The sequence below is a fragment of the Octopus bimaculoides genome, chromosome 3 (assembly GCF_046866305.1).
Source record: "Octopus bimaculoides isolate indiv1 chromosome 3, ASM4686630v1, whole genome shotgun sequence".
Classification (NCBI taxonomy): Eukaryota; Metazoa; Mollusca; class Cephalopoda; order Octopoda; family Octopodidae; genus Octopus; species Octopus bimaculoides.
Window position 1 is genome coordinate 82,531,228 of NC_142930.1, and position 19,837 is coordinate 82,551,064.

At 36.5% G+C, this 19,837-nt stretch overlaps 1 long non-coding RNA gene across 6 annotated transcripts in view; it reads left to right on the forward strand.

Annotated features, from left to right (window-relative positions):
- LOC106879124 (uncharacterized) overlaps positions 1-19,837 on the forward strand; it is a 57,698-nt gene that overhangs the window by 30,353 nt on the left and 7,508 nt on the right. For 4 of the 6 annotated variants that reach the window (XR_016241120.1, XR_016241119.1, XR_008263687.2 and 1 more), the window contains one exon: positions 15,345-15,420. This is a non-coding gene — a long non-coding RNA (uncharacterized LOC106879124). Of the gene's footprint in view, positions 1-15,344; positions 15,421-16,384; positions 16,514-19,837 lie in introns of all 6 variants that reach the window. The other 2 variants (XR_016241121.1, XR_016241122.1) reach the window with 1 other exon arrangement.

Below are 19,837 nucleotides of genomic sequence, written 5' to 3' on the forward strand. Positions count from 1 at the left end.
GTGTTCTTGAGCAAGACACTTTATTTCACGTTGCACCCGTTCACTCACTTGTGTGAAGCTGTATTGGCCTTTGCCTTTCCCTTGGATAACATCGGTGGCCGGTAGAGGGGAGGCTGGTATGCATGGGCGACTGCTGGTCTTCCATAAAAAACAACCCTAAGTTGTGCGTTCCTCGGTGAGGCAACTTTCCGCTCAGACTTGCACCCCGGAGGGGAATCTCTTCGTTGCGCTCATGGTCATTCGTGACTGACGGAGTCGGGTTAGTTATGTGTAGATATGTATGTATATATATATATTTAGAGAATTAACATTGCTTATATTATATATTATATATATATATATATATATATGTATATATACCATTATAATGTGTGTAAATGGTATATATATATATATATATATATATTTGGCAATGCAGGTGAGAAATTGGGGAAATACATGTAAGTTGATGTCAATATATGAGACCAAAAAAGAAATAATAATTATACCACTAATAATTATAACTTTCGTATAATTTTTTTTTTGTGAACCTATATTTCGGGAAATTTTCCCCTCTTCAAACAGAAGAGAAAGTAATCAAACCTGCAAATGATCGCACTGATATGGTTGCATTCCTCACACTTTAATTCTCTTTCCATTTCATTTCCCTTTTCACGATTTACTTTTCTTATTTTTTTTCCATTGAGACTCTTCTACTTTCTCTATAATCGGGAACTTAATAATAACAGTTTTTTTAAATAATAGTTTGTGCTTTGTTTTTTAGTTAGTTTACTTAACTTCACTTATAATATATTCACACGGATATCAAGCGGTTACCTCAGTCAGCACTCCTGTGAATGTGAATACTAGCTAACAGGGTGCATAGAAATGGAAAGGTTTTCTTAAAGGAAATGCTTTCAAACAAAAGGAAGTTCCAAGACTATAATACAGTCTCGGATTATAATACTGTAAATCCAGAAATTGAGGTACTGTTATTCCATTTATTCCATTACACACACACACACACACACACACACACACACACACACACACACACACACACACACACAAACACACATACACACACACGCACACACACACACACAAACACACACACACACAAACACACACACAAACACACACACATACACACACACAATTAATCTTGTGAATACAAACAAAAGATGGCATTTGGTTCAGGAGTTGTACCCTATTTAATACTCATTTAAAAAAAAAATTCAGTTAATTCTCTGGATATGTCTGATCCCTTATGAAGGATCACCTGTATTTTTTTTTTCACTTCTGCGAAGATATTTTATTATGTATTATATGGTCTTATTTATAAGCATAACACCGAATATTATGGCTATATACGAAACAGCTGTAAAAAACTTGCATTAAGCCTTAGCTTATGTGATGATGATTCATACACTGACGAAATGAGACATTGGCCAAGAGAGTAAAATATAACCATATTAATTTTTGATGTTTACATTTCTAAGTATACATTTATATCACTAAATTATACATACGCATATGTATGTGGGTATATGTGTGTGTATGCGTGTTAGCGTGTATTCTCTTTTATTGGCTTGATCATGTTAAAAGCACCGCCTTCAGCATTGCGTTTAGTATTTGATGAATGAGGCAATTCGACGCTTCCATATTTCTGCATTTGTAATGTGGCTTCGTCGGCGATTACGTACAGTAGGGTATCGAAATCCGTTTTTAAAAGTGTTAACATCTATTCAGCGTTTACCCATTTTGCTTTGATGTAGGTTACAGCCTCTTTGAAAGGAATTCAGAACGCCAGGAGCTATGCAATAGCACTTAGCTAAGGGATTAGTTTACGATGCCAAAGAGTTAGTTCTTTCAGAGTTTAGCTAAACTTTGGCATTGTGATAATATAACAGCTGTATATTTTGGACCTCTTCCACCGCACTCAGCGAAATAGACTCGCTGTGTAACAGAACTGTAAAATCTCACGCAATTCCTTGATATCAATTATCAGAAGTTTACTCTTACTGTTTATTAAGAACCAATGAAAGAAGAAGAGGTAGTACCACCAACAACAGAGGAAAAAGAAAATGAAACAGGTAATGAATGGGAGACGACGGGAAAAAGAAAAAGAAGAAAACGGAAAAAAAACAAGTCAAATGGACACAGACCTCCACCCAACACCCACCCGCACCCTCTTCGTCCCACCCTCCCCCTACAGACACCAAACCTTTCTCCACCCCTCTGACACAAAAAAGAGCACATTCAGTCAAAAACTCTCAAACCTCCCCTCTTCCGGCAAAAGGAAAAAACTGTTACGCAATCATGTATGATGGTTCGAACAAGGAACTTTGTAAAGAGATATCATCATGGCGAGAATCTATAGGAGCAGACACAAAAAAAAGCATGACAATATTTGAAGGATGGCATAACTGCGTAATATTAACTTATTTCTTTATTGCCCACAAGGGGCTAAACATAGAGGGGACAAACAAGGACAGACAAAGGGATTAAGTCGATTACATCGATTACGCACTGGTGCTTAATTTATCGACCCCGAAAGGATAAAAGGCAAAGTCGACCTCGGCCAAATTTGAAATCAGATCATAACATAACATAAGACGAAATATCGCTAAGCATTTCACCCGGCGTTCTAACGTTTCTGCCAGCTTGTCGCCTTCGTTTTTGGTGGGCGACTGCGTAATATTAACTGAAGAGCAAAGAACAATAATACCGAAATATAAACACGGATAGAAATGCTGGAAGCTGGATGTGGATATTGATCAGCTGCCATGGTATGTAATATACTTAGAGCTGTTACACAAATACAAGGTGGATATTTTGGCCGGTACAAAGTTTAAAAAGTGTTAAAAAGGTATAAATGAAGCTGCTCGGAGGTGGGGCCGAGGAGCTTCATTACATCTTTCATTTCATGTTTCATTTCATCTTGTTTACATACGTTTTTTTTTTCATTTTTGTTTTTCTTTCCTTTGTTTCGTGTCCCCACATGTCTTGTATTGTCCCCTTCTGTGTGTACCCCTTGTGGGAAATAAAAAATCGAAGTTTACTCTTACTGTTTATTATTTCCCTCGCGGCGAACTAGCAGAAACGTTAGCACGCCGGGCGAAATTCTTAGCAGTATTTCATCTGTCTTTACGTTCTGGGTTCAAATTCCGCCGAGGTTGACTTTGCCTGATAAATTAAGTACTAGTTGCGTATTGGGGTCTAGCTAATCGACTGGCCCCCTCTCTGAAGTAGGAAAGATTATTTCCCTCTGTAGGCTGCTATGGATATTTATTATACATATATATAAAGGAGCACTCCGTCGGTTACGACGACGAGGGTCCCAGCTGATACGATCAATGGAACAGCTTGCTCGTCAAATGAACGTGCAAATGGCTGAGCATTCCACAGACACGTGTACCATTAATGTAATTCTCAGGGGATTGTGACACAGAGTGTAACAAGGTTGGCCCTTTGAAATACAGGTACTACTCATTTTTGCCAGCTGAGTGGACTGGAGCAACGTGAAATAAAGTATCTTGCTCAAGGACACAACGCATCGCCGGGAATTGAACTCACAACCTTACGATCGTGAGTCGAAACCCTAACAGCTAAGCCACACGCCTTCATATGCATATATACTAAATTGGAATGGAAGCGTCGCGTTCAAATTAAATAAATAAACTATATATATATATATATATATATATATATATATATATACACACACAAACACATACATGCATATATGGGTACAGGACGTCACCAACGGAGCAAATAACATGCACACAAGAGATAGGCACAAGACGTGGACAGTAATTACAGGACAAAGACGAGTGAAATATGAAACAACGAGAAGAAATGGAAAACAGGACAGAAAAAGAACCCTTCATCGGTTGTTGGCTGTCTATCTACTCCTTATTTCGACCATTCAACGAAAATATGAGTCTTCAAAGACAGTCGCTCCCATAAATTCTAAAATAAAATTTAGGATTTATGGACGGTCAAAGTTGGGAACAAAAGATAACAGAGGAAACATACAAGGAAACCGGACGAAAACAAACATGGAGGGTCGTTAGACCGGAACGAAAAGAGAATAGCGAACGCTGGGAGAAACATCTTTTGAAAAGATAGAAGAGAGAGAGAGAGAGAAACAAAACGTCAAGTCGTTTAGACGTCCGAGCAGGAACAGAAAGATGGTTACACTTATTCTTTTGTTCTCAACTTTGACCCTCCATAAATCCTAAATTTTATTTTAGAATTTATGGGAGCTACTGTCTTTGAAGACTCATTATCAGTTGAATGCTCGAAATGAGGAGTAGATAAACAGCCGACAACTGATGAAGGGTCCTTTTTCTGTGTTAACTTGTCCTGTTTGCTATTTGTTTCTAGTTGTTTTACGTATTTTCACTCGTTTTTTGTCCAGTAATTACTGTCCACGTCCTGTGTGTATCTCTTCTATGTATGCTATTTGCACCGTTGGTGACGTCCTGTACCTATATATGCATATATACATAATGGTACCGACTATTTGATTTGCTATGCCCCAATTTCTCGTAGATATATTGTCGAGTATAGACTTTGGACGCTGTGAGACAGAAAAATGTCTTTATGTTAGCTCAGTCATGGGTGAGCTAATTTTCATATTGGGTCAGGAAATTTCTAATACTCACCCTGACATGAAGAAAAAAAGTTGGGTATGGATGCATCAAAATATATCTCTTCTTAAATAACATATAAACGCGTGGAACGGAATATTAGGATGTTCGTCATTGCTGGGGTGCGCTCATGAAATCAAAGTTCGTATAAATTCTTAGCAGTAATTAATTTTCGTCTCGATTAGGTTTTAAATTCTAGTATATCACATACTCACACACATAAAGTAGTCTTAACGCTACGCACAGATGAGGAATAAACGAACTTTAGGTTAGTTAAAATACGTTTGTGACATATTTTAACTTCTAAAAATAAATTCACTGCAGTTACCGTCGATAGAGGAAAAAAATCTCGCTTATAGTAAAAAGTGTAAAAACACCCATATCTGCATAGTGTTTTCCTCTAGCGAATTATTATCCTCCTCAGAAACTGCCACGAATTTGTCTTTAGAAGTTAAAATATATCGTAAATTCATGAACGGACTTTAGATTACTTAAAATATGTACGTATATATATATACACATTGCATCTTATTTCTTTTATCTTTCACTTGTAACAGTTATTGAACAGCAGCCATGCTGGAGCAACACTATGAAGGGTTTTAGTCGAAACAAGTCGACATCAGTATTTATTATTTTGGAGCAAGCGTCTTCTACTATAGTCCTGGGCCGACCAATGCTTTTGTGATTGAATTTGGTAGAGGGGAAACTGTGAGAGCCAAATGTGCACGTGTGTGTGCATATATATATATATATATATATATATATATATATATATATGTGTGTGTGTGTGTGTGTGTGTGTGTGTGTATGTGATCCATCATCACTTGACATCCAGTGCTGGTTTGTTTACATCCTCGTTATTTAGCTGTTCGACAAAAGACCGATAGAATAAGTATCAGGCATAAAAATAAGTACTGAAATCGATTTGTCGACTAAATCCTTAAAAGGTTGTGCCCCAGTATGACTGCAGTTCAGCGAGTGAAACAGGTAAAAGATAAAAGCTCTATTGACATCATATTCCTACGCTGAGCTGTCATCAAAATTATTTGGTAAACGTTATGATAATGATATATTGGGTCATCCCATAAATAATGCGGTTTTTTCAATTGCATGAACTAAAAGTCGGAGGAGGACGGGATAAACTACTTGCATCAACTTGCTATAAAAGCAGATAGTAATTTTACCTTCTACTTATTCTTATTGCAAATTTTGAAGAGTGCAGTTCGATTTTAACAGTTATTTTTTTCAAAACTATAATGGAAGTGACAAAGGAGCATATTCGGCATATTTTGCGTTTTGAGTTCAATAATGGCAACAACGCAACGGAAAGTGCAAGGAATATTAATACAGTATATGGGGATCGGACAATAACCGTAAGCCAGTCTCAACGGTGGTTCCAGAAATTCCGAGCCGGAAACTAGAGTCTAGAAGACTAACCTCGTCCTGGAAGATCTGTAGAGCTCGACGAGTATGTCCTGCAAACCCTGCTGGAACTAAAATGTAACTGTTGAAGAACAAGCAGAGAAGCTTGGATTTGGTCATTCAACCATTCATCAACACCTGCGTGCCATCGGAAAACGACCATCCTTGGTTTCAAGACAAAAGGTGTTCTTCCATCAGGATAAATGCTCAGCCACATGCAGCGAGGATGACATTCTAAAGGCTGGAAGAGTTTGAATGGGAAGCGATGCCCCACCCACCATATTCGCCAGACATTGCCCCATCTGACTATCATTTATTCTGCAGTCTTCAAAATTATTTGGACGGAAAAAATACGAATTCTGTAGACGAGTTCAGAACAGTACTGGAGGAGCATTTTTCGTCACAGACAAGTGAATTTTCGAAGAGGAACACTTGCAAGTGTACCAGATAGATGGAAGAACATTGTAGAAAATGAAGGAGAGTATATTTTAGATTCAAAAAGAATTTTGTCTATCTTAATTTTAAAAAATTAGAGAAGTATAAAAAAACCCATTATTTATGGGATGACCCAATACTTTGCTTTAACATTTGATTTTGATGCTTGCTCCACGTAGAATCTAAAGGAGTTCATACGTATTTTTATTTGATTCGGTCTCAGACTGAGATTTATTTTGTTTCCTCATTCTCATAATTCCTTTATATACATCTTATTGCTTCTGTTGCTTTTTGGATTTGCTTGCGGTAAACAACAGGCGAATCATTTCAGAACATATTTTATCTGTAGCTGAAACACCATTAGAAATTCCCAGAACGAATTACGATTAATATGTGGCAACCATTTAAGTTTTCTTTGTCAATAAAGAAACTTCCAGGCGCTCACTAGACTTCATAGAAAAAAACATCTAAATGTTACTTAAATCCCACCCAAATGTCATCCAAGACACTTACGTTTTAAAAACAAGAGAAGGTATTATACTTCTGATGGATCCGGTCTGTCCAGTTGATAAATAGAAACAAACGGCTATAAATTTAGATAAATCACAGGTGGCTAAATTGCATTTGTTCTCTCTGTAATCAGAGAAAAGATTGACCTATCTTCCGTGTTTTATATTTTTCTTTTATTTGTTTGTCATAGGTCTGCTGCCATGCTGGATCACAATGGAACAAATTGGCACTAGTACTTTTTTTTTAAGTCTGATAGATATTCTACCGGTATCTTTTGTCAAACCACTACGTTACAGGGATGTAAACAAACCATCACTGGTAAAGGTACAAAGATAAACACAAACTACACTCTAACACGATATATATATATATATATATATATATATATATATATATGACAGGCTTCTTCCAGTTTTCGTCTACCAAATTCGCTCACAAGTCATTTGTTGGTCCAGAACTATAGTAAAAGGCACACGTGCTCACGGTTCCGGGCAGTTGGACCGAACCAGAGACCACGTTGTTACAAAACAAGCCTCTTAACCACACAGCCATGTCTGCGCTTATTATTTAACTTCTTTCTATTTTTTTTCCTTTACAATTTCATCAGTGGTCGGTTATATTTTCTTTCTTATAGAGAGAAGAGTAGTATATAGCTATTTGCAGTATATACGAAGTTGGAGACAATTAAATCGGCCTGCCTTAATTTCCATATCTGTACGAGTGTGATAAATAGAAGCATCACACAAGTTTGTATACTTGTGCAATTGTATTTCAACTCATCATAATGACGAACCAGAATTATTTATTTTACTTAGTAACTAACTGTATTACCCTACGCTAATAACTCTCTCTCTGTCTGTCTGTCTGTCTCTCTCTCTCTCTCTCTCTCTCTCTCTCTCTCTCTCTCTTTCTCTCTCTGTATATATATATATATATATATATATATATACTTACATATAAGAGACAAAGTGTACGTACGCCGCTATATATAAATATATGTATATATATATATGTGTGTGTGTGTGTGTGTATATATATATATATATATATATATATATATATATATATATATATATATATATATATATATATATATATATATATATATATATATATATATATATATATACTTACATATAAGAAACAAAGTGTACGTACGCCGCTATATATATATATATATATATATATATATATATATATATATATATATGTATATATATATATATATATGTGTGTGTGTGTGTGTGTGTGTGTGTGTGTGTGTGTGTGTGTGTGTGTGTGTGTGTGTGTGTACAAAAATGGGACAAGAACGCAAAACATCCAGATAGACGATACAAAGAAAACAAGGACAGGTCATTCGAAGTTTTCTTTCCTGAGTCGAGTTCTAGATTATCTTTGCAATTTCGGCTGGTTATTCTCGATATTGCTCCAATCTGGCCAACCCATTATTTTTATTGTATTTGTGTAACATTGTTCGTTTTTTTTTTTTCGTCCTTGTTTTTGTATACATTCGCTGCTTTCTTCCAAGTAATTTGATGCTCTTAGCTTAGTTTTTCCTTGAGGCTGGCCAGATTGGAGCAATATCGAGAATAACCAGCCGAAATTGCAAAGATAATCTGAATCTCGACTGAGGAAAGACAACTCCGAATGACCTGTCTGTGTTTTCTTTGTATCGTCTATCTGGATGTTTTGTTGTCCCTTTCTTGTATCACCTAACTGTCTGGAAGTTTTGCGTTCTTGTCCCATTTTGTATTATTATTATTATTATTATGATTATATATATATATATGTACACATTTAATAAAATGCGATAGAAGCGGTATTAATTCCAAAAGCAATCTTCATATCTAGTTGTGTTATTTACCTTGAGAAGACCTCTCATATAGACGCATGGTGCATAAAAGCACTCATATGATATTCGGCTGTTATACCGCTACCGGACGTTTACGTTCACACAAGTCATTCGTTCGGTGAAAGAGTCCGATAGAATAAGTACAGGGCTTAAAAAGTAAGTGCTGGGGTCAATTTGTTCGATTAGACCCTTCAAAATAGTGCCCCAGCATACCCACACAGTTCAATGACTGAAACGAATAAAGGATACAATGTAATTTTCCAAAACGATAAGGTGTAATTTGAGAATTATTTGGCTGTTGATTCTTGCAGATTGAGAGGCCATTCAAAATGAATAATCATAGATATAACTGACTTCAATACAACGGAGTTGAAATAGAAATAAGAAACCAAAAACACCAAAGGTCAAGATAAGAATAATTTGATTATTGCAAAAAAAAGTAAATAAATAAGAATAAAATAAAAAATAGAAAAGAAACTATTCCAGCGATGATTGTTAAAACAAGGAATGCTTTGTAAAAATATCAAAGAGTTGAGAGAGCTAGAAATGGAAACAAATTTGGAGCAATTCCAAAAGACCGTTTTGTTTGGAACAGGCAAAATATTGAGAACTGTCGACCGTTAAATTTTTAACCTTAGATTTGCTAATTGCTACTCGTTTTCAAGAGGAAAGCAGCAGCTGTACAACAGCAATAACAACAATAATACTGTATAAATAAAACAGTGATAACATCAGAAGTAGAAGCAAATAATCGCAGGAGCCACGAACCAACGAAGGAACCGATATGTGGTTGCTTCCTCTGTTAGAAAAATGAGACAAGTCTCTCAAATAACCCTATTATTATACTCTGAAAGAGGACAATAGATACACTATATTGAACAAAATCTGAATTGTTACGAGCGGACCACTTTGTTGAAATGTCTGCTCGATTGGAGATGACTTGGGTCTAAACAACTAACCTTTTCACGCAAATACAGATATGTAGTGATTCTTCCATAATGTCGGTATCAAGGCCTCGAAATATTTTGTGGCGTTTGTTTCAGTTCATTACGTTCCGAATTCCAATCTCGTGGAGGTTACGATGTTCACCCTTTCGAACCAGATAAAATAAATATCAGCTAAATATTAGGATCGATGTAATCGATTTACTCAATCAAAACTTGCCCTGTGCCTAAATCAGAAACCGTATTAAAACTCTTGATGAGTAAATAAAAGTCAAAAGGATAAAATTTGAAATTATTTTCATCCGGAAGTAGTAGTGAATTCTTCTAAATAGGAAATAATTAATTCTGAGAATATCAACGGGCTAAATAACCAAAATGATTTAATATAGATTCTCTCAGTTAGAGATATTTCATTGAAATCTTTTACCAGTGTTTCTGAGTCGTCAATGAGCCGAAATCCAAATTCAATATATTTTATGTTGATGTATTTTCTAGCCCATGTCGATCCTGTTTAAGTAGAGCTATGAGAAAAAGTATTTCAATTCTGACCACGCCGTCTATGATATCCTCTTTTTATGATAATAGCAAATCATTTGAGGGACATTTGGCTGCTATATCTACCAGGTTGAGGGATCACGTAGAAGCTCCTTTATTGACGGCACCTACTTCCTTTCAGCAAACAGTATGGCACACAGATTATGCATTTATTTGTGAATAATCATAAATGCGTTGAACAAAACAAAATTAAAGCACACATAGCAAAATAAATACGTACATATATGTATGTAAAGGGTATATAAATATATATAACATGGTTATAGAAATTATATATATACACACACTTGTATTTTCATGTATATCATCATTTGCATTACTTTATATGGTAGGTTTTAACTCTCAAACGGTGCATTAAAATAATAATTAGAATATCGGGAAAAAAATGCTTATGGATTTTTTTTTGTGGAGGCTCTTTATGTTCCGAGTTCAATCTTTTGTTTGTTTTGTATTTTGGCATTTCCTCAGACGGTGTCAACAGTCAACTGACCATTGCCTGCAACTGAAAAAAAAAAATATATATATATTCAATTAAAAAAGAGAAAAAAAAAAAAACAAACGTGCAGACGTAGAAAGAAGAGAGTTGTATTAACTTTCGAGCCTATCTCTTCGTCGGAAACAGAAAAAAACAAGAAAATCCAAAGGGAAAGAAGGGGGGGGGGGAATCGCCAGCAGTCCACGTACGGTTACATTTCTGAAGTAACCGGAAGCAGGAGGAAGAGAAAATGCTTTCTGGTACATGAGTGTGTGAAAGATGATCAGTATGTGTGTGTGTGTGTGTGTGGTAGTAACTGAGTGTGGGAGCTGTACTTTTGTGATCCTTTCTAACAATTTGCGTAAGACTCCGACGGTCCCTATCCGAAAGTTTTGGTTTTCTTCCGGAGTTTTGTTTCGACGAAGAGGTTTTTCCCTCTTTCTCGAAGGTTGTCATTACTTTCAAGACAGTACTTCTTGATACACCAAACATTTCGGCTGTTTTCGTTACGCTAGCGCCTGTCATAGGAACACCAACAATTTGACTTCTTTGAAAGTCCGATAGATCTGTCATTTGAATGAATTTTAATTACATTGTTCTGATGATATCTGAAAAGAAAGAGCAATTTTAGCAAAACATATTAAGCAACACTAATAATAATTTTAAACAAACATAAAAATAGACAAGTATTTGACGGTTTTATAGGTATTTCAAAATTATGATGCTATGAATGCTAGGTGTTTCCATTATTTTGTCCAACCCTGTACATGCACAAACACACCAGAAAGATATTTACAAGGAGTTACATGCATTATATATATATATATATATATATATATATATATATATTGTTAGAGTTACTTCTGAGTTTTTATACAGTGCAATCATGAGCCTCAAATTCTAAGTCTATGGTTCGTTTCATAACTCCTTTCATAACTGCTAGCCCTGTTTCGTGGAGCTGGCAGTCAATACTGTTTAAGATCCCTTCCAATCGTAGACTGTACAGCATTATGAATGAAGATCAGTGCTTGGTTTACATGGTAATGTTAAACACAATGGGTGTTTTTACTCATGTGCATGATATGGTATGTCTTCTGTCATGCTGTCCTGGTATTTATGCTGAAGCTACTGAGGATAGGATTAAAAGGTGTTCAGGTACAGAAAATGTTAGCAAAGAGCATCTTCATCTTCCTTGGATATTGTAAGGCTGCAATCTCTTCCTAGGAACGTTATACTTCCCTGTTGGTGTCTTTGTGTAATTGTTGTTTAAACTGTCGATTGCCACCTTGCATATATCACAGTTGGAGAAGCTGGCATCGATTTTTTTAATGTTCCCAACAAAGGCTGCAGAAACGACCCGGCAAACAAGCATACAGCAAAAGGAAACGAAATGTAATTGCTGAAATATAAAACTGTTTTCCTGAAGAGAACAAAAATATCCACTTCTGGTGTGGAATACTTTCCGTTTGCTACCATCATTGTGTCTATATACAGCACCGTGTAAAAGTCTGTGACCACTTTAAACCATTGTAAATTTCTACTAATTGTCAACTTGTAAGTGGATGTTTCGCATTGTGTTTCTTACAGATGAAACATTGGCCTTGTTGGAGTCATTTCCATTCCTAATAATCATATTTTGTAGTAGGTATTCTGAGTGAGAGCGCAAGATGCGAGACGACCACGAAAAATGGCTGTACAAAAGTTTTCTGTCACCTCCCATAAACCAATCAAGAAACAGTGTTTTAAAACAAAAATGTCTATAATAAAAATTTATTACATAATGTTCATTTCAAGAAGTTACTGTACATTGTTAATATCTCGTGTGGCTTCCCTTAGCTTGAATAATTGCGTCAATACACCTGGGAAAAGATGCGTACAAATCCCTGACCATCTTTACTGGTATGAGATGCCAGTCCACTCACCTGTGAATGGGTAACCTTGCGACGGACTAGGCTTCCGAATAAGGGGTAACACTGGCCTGCACGCCTCGCCAGCGGAGTAGCATCATTTGAAAGCTAAAACGACGCAAAGCGCGCGCATTATGACCAGCGGTGTATAACGACATCCGGTAGTCTGATCGATCACATGATCACATGATATGTATATATATGCATGATGTATGTATGATATATGTTTGTATATATGTATGTATGTATAATGTGTGTATGTAGACATGATGTATGCATGTTTACATACATGAGTAAGTGAATATCTGCACCTTTATGCACACATGTATTTGGAGCAATTAGTTTGGTATCTTTTATGGCAAACGGAAAATTATCACAAACATTACCCTTTATTTGGATATACCTGGCTACTCAGAGGAATTATTGCTCTTGATGGCAACCATTTCTGTCCATAAGGATACATTGGATCAAACTACGTGTCTTATCAACTCCTAACGTTTGTTGCTTGTCCCATTTACAGATTTCAGTACGCTAGCTGCTTACTTGCTTCCGTCCTTACCTATCTACATGCCTCTCCCCCACTCTCTATCTATCTATCTATCTATCTATCTGCAGCTATTTCACATGTACGCGCACATTCTCATACTGACATACATACACGCATAGCCATACATACACACACACACACACACACCCGCCCACACATCTCTGTCTCTGTCTCTGTCTCTCTATCTCCCTCTCTCTCTCTCTCTCTATCTCCCTCTCTCTCTCACTCTCTCTCTCTCCCTCTCTCTCACTCCCTCCCCCTCTCTCTATCTCCCTCTCTCTCTCTCTCTCTCTCTCTCTCCCTCTCTCTCTCTCTCTCTCCCCCCCTCTCTCTCTCTCTCTCCCCCACTCTCTCTCACACATACACACACACACACACACACATCTATGACACTACTTTATGGCGATCTTTTATCTAACTTTTATCTTCATTCCTCTCGCTTTCCCCTCTCTGTCCCTATCTATCTATTTCTATGTGTGTGTATGTGTGTGCCGATAGCCCAATCGATCAAACTGTGTTACTGTCTCATGCTTCTTACTTACATTCGACTTCTCACTCGCCCTCCCGCTCCTCTCTTTCTCTCTCTGTATATATATGTGTGTGTGTGTGTGTGTGAGTGTGTGTGTGTGTGTGTGTATGTGTGTGTCAGGTACAGGGCATTAAGAAACAGCTCATAGGGATGTAGCGAAGGACATTGTTAATCATAATCAAATCATTAAAGAATTAGAAGTGATTATATATTTTAATCCTTTATTCACGTTAAGATAAAGGTAACCTGCGATAACCTGTGACTTAATAAGGATTTCTAACATAAGGTTTTAGGTAATAAATGCAGTTGATTTATTCGATAGGCAGGTTCTTTTTTTTATTGATCTTGGCAGGATGAAGTGCGAAGTTGATTGCAGAAGGAACTGAATTCAGGAGTATAAAACTAAATACCGCAAGTTACTATAACCAACGCTGTAACAATCTTGCTAGCTCAACCAACTGGTTTGTTTCATTCGAATGATCCATTATTCAATGCTGGGGTAAATAATGGAAGAAGATAGGCAGATTCATTGAAGCGTTGAGAAAAATGCGTTGCAATATTTGTTCCTGCTCTTTATGTTCTGAGTTCAAGATTGGTTGAGGTTAACTTTTGGTTTTCATTCTTCCGAGGACTGTAAACATATATAGTGTACTGGACTAGGCAATGTATTGTGTTCTTGAGCAAAACATTTCATTTCCCGTCGCCTCAGTCCACTCAGCTAGTAAAAATGAGTAATCCTGCGACGAACCGGCGTCTCGTCCAAGGAGGAATATATTCGCCAGAGAAACCGGGAAACCAGCTCTATGCTCCTTGCGGAGTACAGTGGATTAACCATAATTGTTGCTAGGATCAACAAAAACCACTCAGTCTAGTAAAAGATAAATGTCATAAAATGAATATTGGAGTTATGCGGGTACTCCTTCAAATTACATGCTCAGATACAACAGTAATCGGGAGGACATAGGGTATTGTGCACGATTCAGCAATCGTTTAGGCTCACATAACGTTGAGAAACCTTTTATGAGAAAGGTGGATAATTCAAGCATGGAATCTTGGTAATGTCCCTTTATCTTTTTAACGAAGAATATTGTTAATGTTGAGTGTTTACATTAAAAAATAACTATGCCTAGTGTGAGTACTCTTGTAGGAAGAAGGATAAAGTGCGTTTAAATGTCAAATACGCTGAGGGATGGGTGTTTTCTATTTCGATAACACTCTTTTCGAGATGTGTACATGTTATTAAAATTTCTCACCTCGAGTTTAGAAGGTCGGTGCATTTCATCGATCTAATAAGGATGTGTAGTCGTTCAGCTATATTGAGCCTACACTTTTTGACTCTTTAATGATTTGTCTAGATCTTCCTGCGATGCTCCACTTGATGGTGTGTAGTATACTGCCATCATTTAGGTTCCAAGTATGACTTTCTAGCTATATGCTTTTCTTTTTGTCTACGTGCTTGAAGGAAGACTGATGGGTGGTGTGTATATTTTTGAATTCACTTTCACACAGTCCAGTGTACTTTTTGTTTCAGATCTCTTATTTGGAGGGAAGGGCGTGATCTCAGCTTTGTGAACGACTGCGCTAAACATGCATACATGGTCTAGTAGGTAAGTATATGGGTTCCTTCAGTTTCAGTCTGGAATTGGTATCTTGGTTGGCCTACTGAAATGTTTTTTGTTTGGGGGCCACAGTTGTAGAAAGCTCTCACAGAACGTGCGTAGATTTTCTTATACAGATGGCTATCGGGGAAATGTTTATCTATCAGGGTTAGGAAATTTTGCCCATATTAATCCTAACATTCAAGAAAAAAAAATCCTGTTTCTAGGCTTGGTTCTTTTTGGGGTTGAAGTGTATGATAACTTCTACTTAAAGCCACTGTCAGCTAGGGCGCTATTATATTATGGGGCTGACTTATTGAAAATTTCTTTAGCGGGAAAGAGGTTAGTGACCTTATTATTAATGATAGCTATAAGAGTTTTAAAAGCGATAGATGTGGCAAAACTATTTGTGTATATACCTAAGTTTTTAAATTTAGTTTATGGTAGAGATTGTAAGTTTAAGTCTAGGTCCAGGGAAGCATCTAAGAAGTGAAGTTTGTAGCTACTGTGGTTTTGAGAGCTATACTGCTGAAGGTGGATTTGAGGTGTTTTTTTCTAAAGGCATCTAATATATGACCATTCCAGCATCTGGGTACAAACCAATACAACAGGAGGAGACCTCCTTTTAAGGATATTTTATCTAAAATGTTCTACACGATCTCATGAGTCAGAACTGTTATATGAACCCATTAATTTATCAAACAGTTTTGTCTGGTTCTGATTTCTTGACATAAGCTGCATGATTAACTGAATTTTTGTCTAGTCAGTGGCGAAATATTTTCTAGTTAACGATTGTTTTATCTGGCAAGAGTCTTCATATCGAGTGTGTCAAAATCTATGATGTAAGACTTCGTGAATTTTGCTCTCGACTTAGACTTATCCACTTTGTTCTTAAATTAGCCTATGACAGGGCTGCTATGTGCTTATTCATTCAGTTCTATGGTCTAATTCTGTTATTCATATTTCAAAACAGTTTAAAGACAAAGAGCTGACAGAATGGTTAACACGCCGGGCAAAATGCTTTGCGGTATTTCATCCGTCCTTACGTTCTGAATTCAAATGAGGCCGGGGTCGATAAAACAAGAACCAGTTGAACACCATGGTAGGTGTTAGCGACTTGACTCCCTTCCCCGAAATTTGAAACCAATATTCTAAAACATTCTTCAAATGGTTAGCTGGCAGAATCGTTAACATGCCGTAGAAAATGCTTAGCGACGTTTTACGTTCTGAGATCAAATTCCGCTGAGGGCGGCTTTGCCTTTCGTCGTTTCGGGGTGGATGAAATAAGTACCTAGTCCCTACCCACTAAAATTTCTGGCTTAGGACCAAACTTTGAAACCAATATCATAAAATATTATTGGCTACTAAGCCTAACCTTGTCCTTGCTGAGTTTCTAACTCTACAGGTGGGCTTGTTTGCAAGGTTGGGTTTGTGATCCTTTAATGTTATAAAGGATTTTTTAAAACTGAACATTCTAACCCTATTTTTTGCCTGTTTATTATATTTTGCCTGTTTAACCTCATCATTATGCCGTTATATTTATTAGTATTCACCTTGTATTTACTAGAGATATTATCATGCAGCAACATGTATTTATCACTCCTAACTTCGTATAAGTTGTAAGTTATATGAAAGCGACAACAACAACAAACTTAAAGTTTTTAAGTTTAACCTGGAAAAGATTAGAGTCCTTACGAAATTTAATGTAACTTACGATGGTATGCATCTGACGATCAAACAATTTACTAGATATAATTCTGAAACCATTATGCAAATTTGTTTTTAGTTTCATCAGAGATAACATGGATTTCCTCAACCACCTTTCAGAAAGAGTAAATATAAAGACGATCCTAGATATTTAGATATGACAAGCCTCAAAAATATATTCCCTATGGGTTAGGATAGGAAACAGTCATCTTCTGGCAAGATAAATAGCTACACAAAATTCAGAAGAGACTCCCACAAGAATTTATGCTAGGATTACAATTGGTACCAGAAAACAAATATCTCTTTGATAGCCAATAGTATTGGGGCGACAAAAGGTACAATAGTTACACCCACTTATGGAACACTAGCGATGGGATTCCTTAAAGAAAATGCCTATATCCGATCTGGGATTACTTTTGAACAGCACTTCAATCCTATTTAAAAGATTCCTGGATGACTGCTTCATATTTTGGAATAGAAGTGAGAGACTAAAATTAATAAATAGCATTCATGTATCGATCCAATTCACTTTGGAAATGAATGAAACGGAACTTCCTTTTTGGGACATTTTAGGTAATTAAGGAAAATAAGATTGTTACAACTAATCTTTTACCAAGGACACGGCGCACCAATAGTTATATCTTAGATTTTGACATCCATCCCACATCAAAAGAAATGTTCAATTTAATATGAGGAGACGTGTGTGTTCAATAGTTACGGATGTAAATAGACGAGAGAAACGAAACTATTCCTTCCGAAATAAAAATATAGGAACAATTCAGTAAATCAGGCCATATCCAAGGCAAAAGAGATCTCAATCCCTGACATACAAAAGAACCCTCAATAAGGGGAAAGACAAAAGAATAAATATTCAGTTTGTAGTCACCCATAATTCTTGAAACCACAGCCAAATGATACCTTTCAATTTTGTACTAAGTATAAAAACTTGAAAAAAAGTCACAAATTATTAACAGCCCAATGCAACTACCAAATTTTAAAATACTCTTAATAAGGCGAAATTCACATCAGAAGAATATGCAAAAAACAAAATGTGGAAACCTGCGTTGCTATCCCCCCCCCCCCCGCCACACACACACACAAAAAAAAAAGAACGGGAAAGAATTGAAGTTTAATACAAATCTGGATTGCACCCACCATCCAAAAAAAAAAAAAACAACAAAAAAAAGAATCCATTTGCTGCATCACAAGCCTACACTGTAATAAAAATTTTAGGGACCAAACAAGTTCAAAATTAAAAGATTGGGTAAGGGCATCTAAGCAAAAAATCAAATGTTGCAAGCAGTGTACATCTAGATTTTTGGACAGGCATAAAATACAAAATGTTTCATATTTTTAAATAAAGGGGAACAAAATAATCAACTGTGAAAGGCATAAGAAGAATACTATACGGATTACTTTTTAGCAAGTGTTTTTTGAAAAAATGAAAATAGTGAAAAATGCTTAACATAAAACGAGACCCCTTCCACAAGATTTGCGACAACCCGCTTTTAATTGTAGAAAATATTTCTTGATATATATCTACTGAATATACGCGCAAATGTATGCAAGCCTTTATATGTTTATATACTCTGACTACGCTGAAAAAATGCTGTCACCCTTCGAGTACTTATCAAAGCTCAATTATGATTCGCGAAATCCATCATTTCTGTTCATAAAATGAGTCAACAAAGCTGTTTTCTTTTTTTCATTTAAGAGAAAACTCAGTTATTAACAAACATAAAACTTTCAATATATCAATAACTGGAGTTTTATTTTATTTTCAACAGTTGAGTCATGGGAAAAAATGGAAGAAAAATATACCTTATTGAGCGGAAGTATTTAAGGCCTATATTACTGTGTCAGGAATGCATTTGTTATGCTGCTTGTAGCGTAAAAATAAAAATAACGCAGCAATTTCACAAATTCTCCCACAATTTAGGAGGCGAAATGGTCGGATCAAATATTATACACATGTAGAATACATTTAAACTTTGGTTTCTCAGATTCCATGCTATCAATAATTGTGTCAGTCTCGTGTGCATACATACAACCCAACAACTTTTAAAAATCATTTTAGTTGGGAGAGAAGACTGTCTATGATCCTTCGCGGGGCCACCGAGATTAGTGAGAGGTAGGAAAGTGCTCTCAAACCAGAGACCTGAGTCGAATGCTTGCAGCAGACTGGATACCTTTAAAGCCAAACAATGTATTAGGCAGTGATCGACTTAGTCTGTCACTGGGTTAAACAGCCGTGTGACAGATTAAGTCAATCGCCCAAGTAAGCCACGACGGATTTGAACTCAGTCTGCAAAGATTCTGAACAAATACCTCAATGCATCCAGTCCAGCTTCCTTACACTTCTACTAATTCACCGCCCTGAATTGGTATCGTGTTCCCGTTCGAAGAATAAAAGGTAAAGCTGACTTCGGCGGGATTTAAACTCAAAGCGTAGAGAATCGGAACAAATATCTTGAGGTACTCTATCCAATCATTTAACGACTGCTAATTTTCCACCTTGCTGTTATTGTTGAGTTTTTTTAAGCGTTCGTGCTAAACGAGCAGACCCATGTTCAAAAGCATTCAAGACTTGATCACGCCATCTCTTCGAGAGTATGGTGTAACTAAACCATACTATCGAACGACTCTATCCACGCCCGGACAGTAGGTATGATTTTAGGGAGATTTGGTTGCTATTTCCAGTAGGTCGACCACTTGCATA